General features: G+C 39.7%; 1 long non-coding RNA gene across 2 annotated transcripts in view; it reads left to right on the forward strand.

Annotated features, from left to right (window-relative positions):
- LOC123330936 overlaps window positions 1-12,163 on the forward strand; it is a 54,927-nt gene that overhangs the window by 27,175 nt on the left and 15,589 nt on the right. Inside the window, exon 3 of one of the 2 annotated variants that reach the window (XR_006547227.2) lies at window positions 2,846-3,232. The exons of the other annotated variant lie outside the window; for it this stretch is intronic. This is a non-coding gene — a long non-coding RNA (uncharacterized LOC123330936). Of the gene's footprint in view, window positions 1-2,845; window positions 3,233-12,163 lie in introns of those variants that run through there. 2 annotated transcript variants of the gene reach the window in all.

Genomic DNA, 12,163 nt, shown 5'->3' on the forward strand with positions numbered 1-12,163 from the left:
TCAGCCAAATTGCATTCACTAAAACAAAATGTGGCTCATTTAATAAATAAGCTAAACTCCATGGGGATGTTAATGGAGACCAGATTTAGAAACAAGAGTAATAAATGAAAATGGGGGAAAGGCTCTTTTTTTATGAAATAGAGGTTAGATGGTTATGAGTTGCTGGCCCAGGGAGAGGTGAATGGCACCTGAAGCAGAAAGCAGATTCCAGAAAATATGCTGTTTAGGGGATGTTCCAAAATTGGTCTGGAAGGACTGAAAGGAGATGAGTAAGATGGAAACATTTGACCTACAATTTTGCTAATGAGCAGTGCTTAACTCTGTAGGAAATAAACAGCCCCCAAAGCTTTCAGACATGTTTTTCTTTCTCTCCATTCACCTTCCTCCCAGCACAATGCATAATATGTAGTAAAAAGAAAAAAAAATAATACTTATTAGTAAAGGCATAAAATTCTGTCTTTTAGGAACCACACAGGAAGATATTTTCTCCTAGTCTCTCTTCAAAGAACTCTGTATTTTCCCACCCCTGCATAACTCTTCAGAAGTTTTTGTTAATTCTATGGCTTATGCTCCTCAAATTAGGGATCACAGGGAGACAAATCAAGCTCATCGTTTTTCAGAAGAAGATGGTATGGAGTGATCGTCCAATAGTCACTTCCAACTGCCATCTGTGACAAGTCTGTAAAACATTTCGTTTGCATAATATATGGCAACTCTATTAAAATACAGCACACTGCTACAAGAAGTGGGAATATTCTAAGTCAAATTATGTCTCCACATAAAACCATCCCCCTAGTATTGGCAACAAAGCAGAGTTCTCCTGTATAGCTTTAAATAAGAAAACCCACTGCTCAAGGAATTACTGAATAGACACTAAACCTAGTTTAATCCAAGCTGCTGACATGTTGTGAAGTTACACCGAGAAGAAGGCTGAGGGAAGGTCATTTAGCATAAAGATGCCTGTTTGGGTTGCACATCTTCTCTGCACTAGGATAAGCAAGGACAGAACAGCAATCAGTTTATAAAAGCAGGCACTGGGTCCCATCCATAATGAGACCTATATATCTGACCTAAAAAGGCCACAGCTCGTGTTTCCAGAATAGAAAAATGTATATCAAATACCTTACCTTTAAAAAAGGATCTTTATGTTTAGTCAGAAGTGGGCCAGCAAACTGATATCTTGACAGCTCATTGGAGATTCTAGCAAAGGGGAATGGCGGCTACTTGAGTTTTTCTTTTTCTCTGCCTCTCTAAAACACTGATGACATCCTTGCTCTAAAAAGGACATTTTGTTTGTCTAGGTCCAGAATTTTTAAAAACATGCTATTATTCTCACAGGTGGCCATTGCAGGGGATGTAAGAGATGTAGGTTCGCTCCCAGGGTCAGGAAAAACCCCTGGAGGAGGAGATGGCAACCCACTTTAGTATTCTTACCTGGAAAATTTCACGGACAGGGGAGCTTGGCAGGCTATAGTTCATGGGGTCGCAAAGAGTTGGACATGACTGAGCAACTGAGTACACACACACATTATTCTCACAGCTTTAAACCGGATTGCAGCTACAGATATAGTTTTCCAAAGGCACCAAATGGCTAGCAAAGACCATGGTTGTTAATTAATGACCCTTTTACATCAGCCCGACATCCTAGCCATACTTCAGTGATCACTTGAGGAAAATCTGAGGGAAAGAATAGGACAGGAGAAGATGAAAGAGAGTTTCTTACCTTCAGTGTTTTAGTTAGCCGAGTCTATAACGTCATTTGAATTATCAGTGACTTAAATTTTACCGGTGGCTCAGACAGTAATGAATCCGTCTGTGATGAAGGAGACTCAGGTTTGATCCCTGGGTTGGGAAGATTCTCTGGAGAAGGGAATGGCTACCCACTCCTATTCTTGCCTGGAGAATTCCACGGACAGAGGAGACTGGCAGGCTACAGCCCATGGGGTCACAAAGAGTCGGACATGACTGAGCAACTAACACTTTTACTAAACTTCACTGTCAAAGCATTTCTATTGACAATGGAAGCCCTGGAAATAACTTGAGGAGGTATTTTTAATAGTTTGGTTCAAACTCTGTACAGGGTGCTCAATCCAAGGCTGGTAAAACATATAATGGTTTTCCTTCCCAAATAATCTGAATGACAGCCAGGCCCATGTTATACCTCTCTCTCTTAAGACAGATGGTGAGAGTGCAGTTCACTGTTCAGTTTTAATTCACTGCTGTCTTTTGTAAGACAGCAGCTAAAGAGAGATATTGCATAATTTTAGCAATACCAGGATGAAAACTTGTGTTATACTATGGGTCACTTCCCTGTAGTGTTTTGTGAAACTCCCTTTATATATGTCACCCCCAAATTCATACCTAGTCAAAAGTAAAAACTCTCCTAAAAGAGAAGGTTGTAATTTTCTTGGCCATTCTTGACACAATGGTCCACCTTTTGATATGGGCAGGTGTTTCACATTTCAGATCTCTGGCTCATATTGTTTTCATAGCTCCATCTCTTTTATCCCATAATATCACTAAAGATAAGCAAAGATCTGCCAAATTCAAAATCTGTCACATCTGGATTTATGTCTTCCCTTGAATAGGATTAGAGAGTGCTGACTATGGACCAGCCGCTGGGCTACATGCTTATATTCTTTAGCTGTGTCCATCTCATGACACAGAAAGATTAATGCCATTTTATAGATAAGAAAATGAAGCCTCAGGTAGGTTGGGCAACTTTTTCCAAAGTTATATGGCTCATTTATGGCTGAGAAGAAATGTTAACTTCGGTATAAGTTTATGGCCTCACCTGCTAATCCACCTCACTAATCAGCTCTTTCTTTTCAATTCCATTATGCAGGGGTGTGCTTAAGCACTGACTCTAAAAACAAGACCTGCTCAACAGCAGCCTTACCTCTGACAGTCCAATCCAGGGTCTGTTCTGGTGAATTCCCACCTGGCTACTAAACACCTGTATTATTTTGTACCTATTAGATTAAAGGAAATTGATTTTCTTTGGGGTGAATAACAAGACAACACCTCAAGCAGATCTTGTCCCATGAAAAAAGTGTCTGTGGTACAACCATGCACTCACATACATCTTATCCCCTCATACAGTGCACTTTTCATGCATACAGTGAATTTTGCACACTGATGCTTCTGGACTGTGGTGTTAGAGAAGACTCTTGAGAGTCCCCTGGACTGCAAGAAGATCAAACCAGTCCATCCTAAAGGAAATCAGTCCTGCATATTCATTGGAAGGACTGATGCTGAAGCTGAAACTCCAGTACTTTGGCCAGCTGATGTGAAGAACTGACTCATTGGAGAAGATCCTGATGCTGGGAAAGATTGAAGGCAGGAGGAGAAGGGGACAACAGAGGATGAGATGGTTGGATGGCATCACCAACTCAATGGACATGAGTTTGATCAAGCTCTGGGAGTTGATGATAGACAGGGAGGCCTGGCGTGCTGCAGTCCATGGACTTACAAAGAGTCAGACATGACTGGGTGACCAAACTGACACAGTGCAAGTTCCATAAGTTCACAGACCTAGTCTCGTATCCCAAACTTGGAGCCCAGAAGGTAGCACTTGGGTATCCAAGAATCTCTTGAATGACTGAAGGAATGAGTGAGTGAGTGAGTGAACAGCAATGTCAAGATCCAGGCACAAGAGACACCAGTGTAGGAGCTTTTTACTCCCTGACCTGCTTTCACCAACTATATTGCTAATAGCAGCCCATTTCCTGGATCCTGTGTTATTAACCCAATAAGATCCCCAGTTCTAGCGCTTCCCTTGAGTCTCTCGCGTGAGAGAAAGCCCAGTCCACCTACGGGTTTATCATTAGTTTTAGAATGAACTTAACATTTCTTGGGCTTCTCATGTGGCTCAGCCGGTAAAGAATCTACCTGCAATGCGGAAGATCTGGGTTCAATTCTTGGGTTGGGAAGATCCCCTGGAGAAGGGAAAGGCTACCCACTCCAGTATTCTGGCCTGGAGAATTTCATGGACTGTAAGGAGGTGGGGGTCAGAGGGTATTTCATACTACCCTCTGCATGCCTAGCCTCCAGGGAGTGAAAAAAAAGACAGAGAGATGATTTTTGTGGTAATCAGACTTCTTAACAGTGAAATGGTCTTGTTAAGCTATTTCTTTTTCATTCATTCAGAATAGGTTTACTGAGTGGTACTGTGTGCCCGGTATGTTGTAAGAGCTAAGGATATTATGAGAATGAAAACAAAAAGGACAAGAATTTTTGTCATCATGGAACTTAAATTTCAGAGAAGGTAGCCAGAGAGTAAACCAAATGGTTAAGTAAAACACAGCAAGTTTGAGGAAGTGATAAACAGCAAAAAGAAAAAGAAGTGGTATAGGAAGTGCTGACAGTGGAATGCAGTGTTAAACAGGGTGGGTATTAAGGGTTTAATTGTATTCCTCCAAAGAGGAATTCAAGTCCTAATCACCAGGAGCTCAGAATGTGACCTTATTTATAAACAGAATCTATGCAGATATAATGAGTTAAGAGGAAGTCATACTTGAGTGGAGTGGACTCTTAGTCCAATATGACTATTGTCTTTTCATTAGAAGATAGTGTTTAGACACACAAGGAGAGCATCACGTGTCTACGGAAGCAGAGACTGGAGCATTGCAATTATAAGCCAAGGAACACCAAGGACTTCTGACCATCACCAGAACTAAGAAAAGGCAAGGAGGGATTGTACCCAACGTCTGAGAGGGAATGTGGCCCTGCTGACACTTTAACTTGGACTTGTAGCCTCCAGAATCCTAGGAGAAAAAATAAATATCTGTTTTTTTCAAGCCTTCTCAATAGTTTGGTATTTTATAATAGTAGCCATAGGAAATTAATATAGTGGGCAAGGAAACCTCAACTGTGGGGATGACATCTGAGGAAAGACCTGAAGTTGGTGAGGGAGCACCCACACAGCTACCCTGAGGAAGAGGGAACAGCAAGTACACAGGCTCAGAAGCAGGAGTGGACGCAGCAGGTTCATGTGGCTGCAAGGAGGCCAGAGTGGCTGTGGTCAGGTTAGGAAAGGGAGAGCATTCAGGTCCAAGTGTAATAGAATCTAAATACCAGGGAATCCTGGCTGACCTGTTAAAACACAGAGAGCTGGGCACACCCCTGGACCCTCAGTGTTTCAGTAGATCTGGGGTAGGCTCTGAGAATATACATGTCTAACAAGTTCCTGATGCTGATATTGTTGGTCCAGGGGCCATGTTTTGAGAATCCTTGTTGTAGGACATAACAGGCATTGTAACAACTTAGATCTTTGCTCTGTGTGAGCCAAAAGCTATTCGAGGGTTAGATTAGAGGGGTGACACAGGTGGACTTCTGTTTTAGCAGGATGCTGTGCCTGCTGGGTGGGGAATAGGGTCACCAAAGGGTGAATGGTAGAAGCAGAGAAACCAATTGTGCGATTATTAGAATAAAAAGTATATAATATGAAGCACCTGTTTAAAAGCACCTAGGGACCAGTATCAGAGAAGGCAATGGCAACCCACTCCAGTGTTCTTGCCTGGAGAATCCCAGGGACGGGGGAGCCTGGTGGGCTGCCGTCTATGGGTCGCACAGAGTCGGACACGACTGAAGCGACTAAGCAACAGCAGCAAGGAGCAGTATGTGTTGTTTGGATGTTATTTGGATGGGGGGAGGAGCATTTGGGTTAATTCATAGAAAACAAATACATAAATAAGAGATCTGAGTTACTATGATACCTTGAAAGCCTGGCATTCTTGGAGAACAGAACTTACTTAATAAGAACTATATGACCTCTGCATGTCACCAGCTTCCCCTCCACTCATGTCCATGCACAGCCAGTTCAGAGACCAAGCACCTGTTAAGTCTGGAAATTCTTAATATACCCTGCAGGTCATCACTTGAAGGTTTTTTTTTTTTTTACTGCCTTTGAAAGAAAAAAGTGTCCCTTTACTCCATCCTAATAGCAACTCAAAATTCTTGGAATTTTAAGAGTTTTTGTTTCAGTAGATAATGAGGACTCCAGTGAGCATGTCTGTTAAAGCTCTCAGCTCATTCCCAGAGTGACCTTTACAAAGGTCCTAAAATAGGTTAGAATACCTATTATCTTTTTATATAAAGCCAAAATCTTGCCGTGGAAGAAATTTCCAATGTGAAGAATGAAACAAACTACTAGGGTTAATAATGACCCAAAAAAGTAATACTTAGAATCATACATCCAACCTCTTTAAAGCCTCTTTCTATTAACACTTTCTTTTTCCACTTCCTGTGTGCTCTCACATTCTTATGGATTTATCATCTTGAAGGTAAAGCTCACAATAGCTACTGAGATGGCTTCAAAACATAATGATTTTATTTCTTGGCTGTTTGTAAGATTCTCAATTTTGCAATTTGTATTTTATAAATATCTTAACTTTTTTTTTTAAAGGAGAATTTTGAAACAATCAAAATCCTGGATAAAGACATAGCCTATGTCCTTTCTATTCCAAGGGAAAAAGTGAAGCATCTTCAAAGTGTTGTTTAGACCACTTCAGTGGCAACCCACTGCAGTGCTCTTGCCTGGAGAATCCCAGGAACGGGGGAGCCTGGTGGGCTGCCGTCTACGGGGTCGCACAGAGTCGGACACGACTGAAGTGGCTTAGCAGCAGCAGCAGCAGCAGTGCTGATACACTGTATCATTAGCTAATGCAGAAATTAACTTCTCTGTTCCTAGTTTCCATATCAGTAATTTAAGGGAGTTTGGATCAAACTCCAAAGTCCCTGGCAAGCTCTAGAATTAGCTGATTTAAATTGTACTATTGTATCCTAGATTTATTTTGACTTGAAAAAAGGGACGTTATGTTATTTTGGGTCCTTTCTAATACTGAAACTGAAATTCAAATCTTCTTGGGGCCAGACTGTAGTATAAGTGAGTGAAGCAGATGACAAGCAAGAAAATAGAGTCAAGGATCAAGAATTGGCATCGGTGAGGAGACCGTGGACACCGATGAGGGGACCGTGGTGATCTGTGACTGAAGAACATGGATACTATGCTCTAGCCTCTGTGAGCATTAAAGAGATAGAGATGTGAGTTTATAAATGTTTCCAGTATTTCAGAAGCTCAAAATATTCATTTTTGTTGCTACCACCTTGATCTTTAAATTGACAACCAATTCAAATTAAAGCATCCTCACTGTGCAGGCCAAACGCTGGCAGCTCAATTCTATCTAAAAGCTACTGGTTTGCATGATGAAAGCCATATTGGATAAGATATACCCCTCCAGGGGGTTATTGTTGCAAGCTAAATTTCCACAGGGGAAGGAGCCGGTAGCCTGAGTCCATATTAATTTTCTCTTTTAAAAAAAAGCACACAAAAAAACTACTAACCTTTTCCCCTACAAGGAAAAGGCTAAGTAAAGCATCATAATAACCAGAGATGAAACTGACAGTCAGAAAGATAGACACGGGATATTGTAAAAATGCCTACAGCGCAAGACAAACTGGTTTTGCTGAGGTGGCTTACCGACCGAGATCTGAGCTATAGCCCATTGGCCAATTGGTGAACAGCACAAGTTATGGCTGGGCTGACTAGTCAATCAAAATGGCCACAGGATGAAAATTTGCTTTCTTTTTCTTCCCTCAAATGTATTGATATATCTCCCCATAGACTCCATTCATTTCCAGCTTCAACATGAGTTTAATCATTGGTAATAAATCACAAGAACTACCCAAAAACCACACCTGGAAAATAGACAAATGAAGACAGAAAACTATAAATAGGATTGTTTGTTTTAGAGAACTATTAATAAGATAAAGAAGTTGGCATCTTTAGGATTTCTAAGTTTTTATCTACTGATAATTCATTTAATACATGGAGGTCCATAAAAATTTCAAAGAAAGGTACATAGGTTTATGGATTTTCTATATAAATAAAATTAGTTTTCTTTCAGTTTGTCTCCTTGCTGTTGCATTATACAAAAAGAAATAATCTGAAAATTTCCACTAATATAGTTGTGAGGTCCAAGTGAAAATATAGGCTATGTTCTATACTGGAAGTTGGATTCCTCCACAAAAGAGCCTGAGTCAAAGTCTTGGGAATTTATTTGAGAGATGGTCCCAGAAGCAGGAAGCATGAAAGGAGAAAAATCAAATTAAGCTAGAATATTAAATTGGTGATGGTTTTAAGCAACTAGGTTCATTCATATCAGGGGCCTCTGAGAACAAGGTAGAATATGTCTCAGAATGCTCCCACCAAAAACCAAACTATCTGATCCATTTATAGATTCTTAGTCTCTAATAGTTGAGATTTACTGTGGGTTTTATCTTCCTTGTATATAATAACTGTTCATGGCTTTAGGAAAAGTCTTGAAGCAGAATAGCAGAGAGATACTTGGGGGCACTTGAGGTAGGAATCAACCGTCAAATTACAGGTACACTAAGATGTGTATAGATGCTCCCTGGGTCAGGAGAATCCCTTGGAGAAGGGAATGGCTACCCACTCCAGTATTCTTGCCTGGAGAATTCCATGAAGATAGGAGCCTGGTGGGCTACAGTCCATGGGGTTGTTGCACAGTCAGAGAGGATTGAGGGACTAACACTTTCACACTTTTAAATTAAGTATACAAAATTGGACCACACCAAAAAAGATAGGCTGTGACCCTTTAGAGCAGCTAGAAATGAAGTGGGATATAAAGAGAAATCCATGAATATGCCAAACAAGAGAGAAAACCTGGTACCCTCGTATCATGACTGCCAGTTCCACTGGGTGCTGCCTGTGTGCCTGTGTGATTCTATCTGTTTCACCTGTATCAAAGTATGTAACCCTGACCACAACTTTATGCCATAGGCACTACTTTTATTCCATTTTTCAATGATAAGCAAATTAATGATTAGAGAAATTAAGTCATAGTGTTTTAATATACCACATGAACGAAAAACTAACCATGGTTCAAAAAGATGCCTCTTTCCCCCAAAAGAGGCCCAAATCAAAAGTCATCAGGGAAGATATCTTGAATCTCAGGCATTGATTTGCTGCCTCATATGTGATAACCCTAGAGAATATTCTCAAGCCAGCAGTTGTAAGGATATATTTATTTAATTACGGTTTCTGATCTTAAGCAATGATTAGCACACTAGCAAGTCACAAATAAAAAGTTTTCTCAACATCTAGTCAACTTCTCTGGGAAAATAGGACTCAAGTTAGAAATGTCTCAGGGGTATTGAATTATCAAGAAACACACCCACTGTATATCAAAAGATCCACTCATATAAAATAAGTGCTTATGCAAGTGTACCTGAAAAGAAATTTATGCTAAAAAGGAATTATGTTCTTTAAAAAAAAAAGTACTTTTTTTCCTCCTGCTGGGTATTACCATTGTGTGTCTTCAGAACAGAATCAGGTTTTTACAATTCGTTAACTCAGTACCACCACTGGAGTGCCAAAGACCTGTGTACCCCACGCAGAGACCTTATTTCCCTTTCCTGGTAACTAATGACTTCCCCACCCTCTGCTTTCTTGGCTTCCAATACAGGTTTTGAATACTATGGGGAAGAAAATGGAAAAAAAAAAAAAACAAAACGAAGAGACAATGGAAAAGGCGCTTCTGAAAAATGAGTCAAGTTATATCATATCACAATGAGCATTTTTATTCTGATTCACTTAATTTTTTTTAAGCACGTCAGGTGGGCAAATGTGGGCATGATTAAATGAGTCCCAGTAGGTGATATAGTAATTTGAAATACTCTTAATGATGTCAAACTGAACTGTTACAATGTGATTCTTGGCAATTAAGACATTTATCCACCCAGATTGGAATTATTATTATTATTATTATTATTTTTTTGCTGTTTATGATATACACCTTTTTGTGATTTGAGTTTCAATTTTGGCTCGAATAGAGGGATTTTTTTTAAACTGTATTCAATTCTTTTCTATTAGTTACCTAGTTAATTCAATTTCCTCGGAAATGAAATGATACTGACAAGCAGATATACACACTGCCACATAATTTCTTTCCATGTTGCTTAAAAATATAACAGTGAATAAAATAGAAAGAAAAAAGTAGACACTTAAATGATGTAGACATAAATGGTGATGGACTTGGATGCAATATGAAAACTGGCTTGTACAACCTGTTTAACATATGGTCAGAGATACCAGTGTCTTTCTTGGTTCCTTAATTTTTCTCAGAAGGTCTTAATTTTCAAAACATATGGTTCTGTTAATAACTGGCCAAAGAATATCGGCATGTGATTAAAAAAAAAAATCAGAGCCTACAACAGTATGTTTCTCTCTTCTTCATGCTATTATAATAAAGGGAAAATGGACATCATTGGATTTTTGCTTGGGCTTCAGACCTCCTTGACATTCCTTGACACTGTGTGCCCAATTAGGGGTGGATATAATTTGGGGACAGGGGCTTCCCTGGCGGCTTGGTGGTAAAGAATCCACCTGTGATGCAGGAGATGCAGGTTCAATCCCTGGGTTGAGAAGATCCTCTGGAGAAGGAAATGGCAGCCCACTCCACTCCACTCCAGTATTCTTGCTTGGGAAATCCCATGGACAGAGGAGCCTGGCAGGCTACAGTCCATGGAATTGCAAAAGAGTCAGACATGACTTAGTGACTAAACAACAACGACATAATCTGGGGACAGGGTCCATAGATTTCCTTAAAGTCACAGAGGGGCTTGAGACATTTCTGCACAGCACACACACACACACACACACACCAAACAAACAAAAATACAAAGCAAGATGAGGAGAAAATGAATTACAATGCTGAGATAATTAGACCTTTAATTGCTTTTCTTGACATTAAAGGATGTCAAAGAATCATCTACTCTGTTGCATAGTTCTGATCCATGCCAGAAAAAACTTTCTGTGTCTCTATTTCAGCAAAATGTTCTTCTCCTGAACCCCTTGGCAGTACTCAAGTTTTGAAGTTAGACAGTCTTAAGAATTCCTTGAATAGTCCTCTGTGCCAAATTCATGGCTCATATGCAGCACCTAAACCAGGCTGTAAGGTCTGTATTTCTGCGATCTAATTTAACTTTAGAATATAATTATACCCAACTCCTACCAATATTTATATAATTATTCTGTGCCTTGTTTATTTGTATTGTTGTTCAGTTGCTCAGTCGTGTCTGACTCTTTGCAACCCCGTGGACCGCATGCAGTATGCCACTCTTCCCTGTCCTTCACCATCTCCCGGAGCTTGCTCAAACTCATGTCCATTTGTATAAGCTGCTTTAAATTCTCGTGCAGATAATAATCATAAGGTAAATACCCTTGTGAGAAAAGTTAAACCTGGGTAATTACATCACACTCCTGTCATTTTGGCCCTGATCTTCCTTTATTTTCCCTAGTAGTGCTTACAGTTAACCAGCTGACTTTACATTATATGTTACTTTGTTTTTGAGTTGTGTCTGTCACCCCAGTAAAAAGTAAGTGCCATTAGGCTTTGGCAGGATATTGGCTAACATGTTCAGCATTATACCCCAGTTCCTAGAACAAAGTGTAGCCATAACAGGACCTTGGTGGAGATTTGCTGAATGAACTCGGTTATCTGAGCTCATAGAAAAGGTTATAGAGACCAAATATTCCCCAGAGACCAGCCAGCTGATTCACTTCTCTGTGTTGTTTTGATTCCTCCTAATGAACTGTCCAAAGTGTTAAAAAGGAATCATGTTTTAGTTCTGCAATCTCTTATGTTTAGACAGAAATCCATTCTTTATACATGAATGTTCCCTATTTAAATAACAATATAATTCTTAGCACTTGTTTTAAGTGATTCTAAAAGGAGGAAATCATTGGCTTTACAAGCATTGCATAATTGAAAATCTGGGTACATTTTAGCAAAGGCTAATGGGTACATATTTGTTTTTCTGTGGAGTTGCTTTTGTATAGTGCCTTGAAAGGAACTCTTATTAAACTTTTAATGATATTCAAAACAAGCTCTCTTTATGTTTCTAAAGAAAATTAGCATGCTGTTTGCAGCCTTATACCAGCTTCAGTTTCATGGCCTTTAAATCATCATTTATATATTTCTAGTGTTCACCAAAGAACAAAATATGTCCCATAGAATTCGTGGTTTGTTTTAAGGATGCATGAGAGTAGAATTGAGAACCATGCAATTCGTAACAAATTCAATCTAGACAAGACAGCATGTCATTCAATTCAGTCCCACCTATTTCTCCTTTCCCACAA

This window comes from Bubalus bubalis, chromosome 21, assembly GCF_019923935.1.
Source record: "Bubalus bubalis isolate 160015118507 breed Murrah chromosome 21, NDDB_SH_1, whole genome shotgun sequence".
Classification (NCBI taxonomy): Eukaryota; Metazoa; Chordata; class Mammalia; order Artiodactyla; family Bovidae; genus Bubalus; species Bubalus bubalis.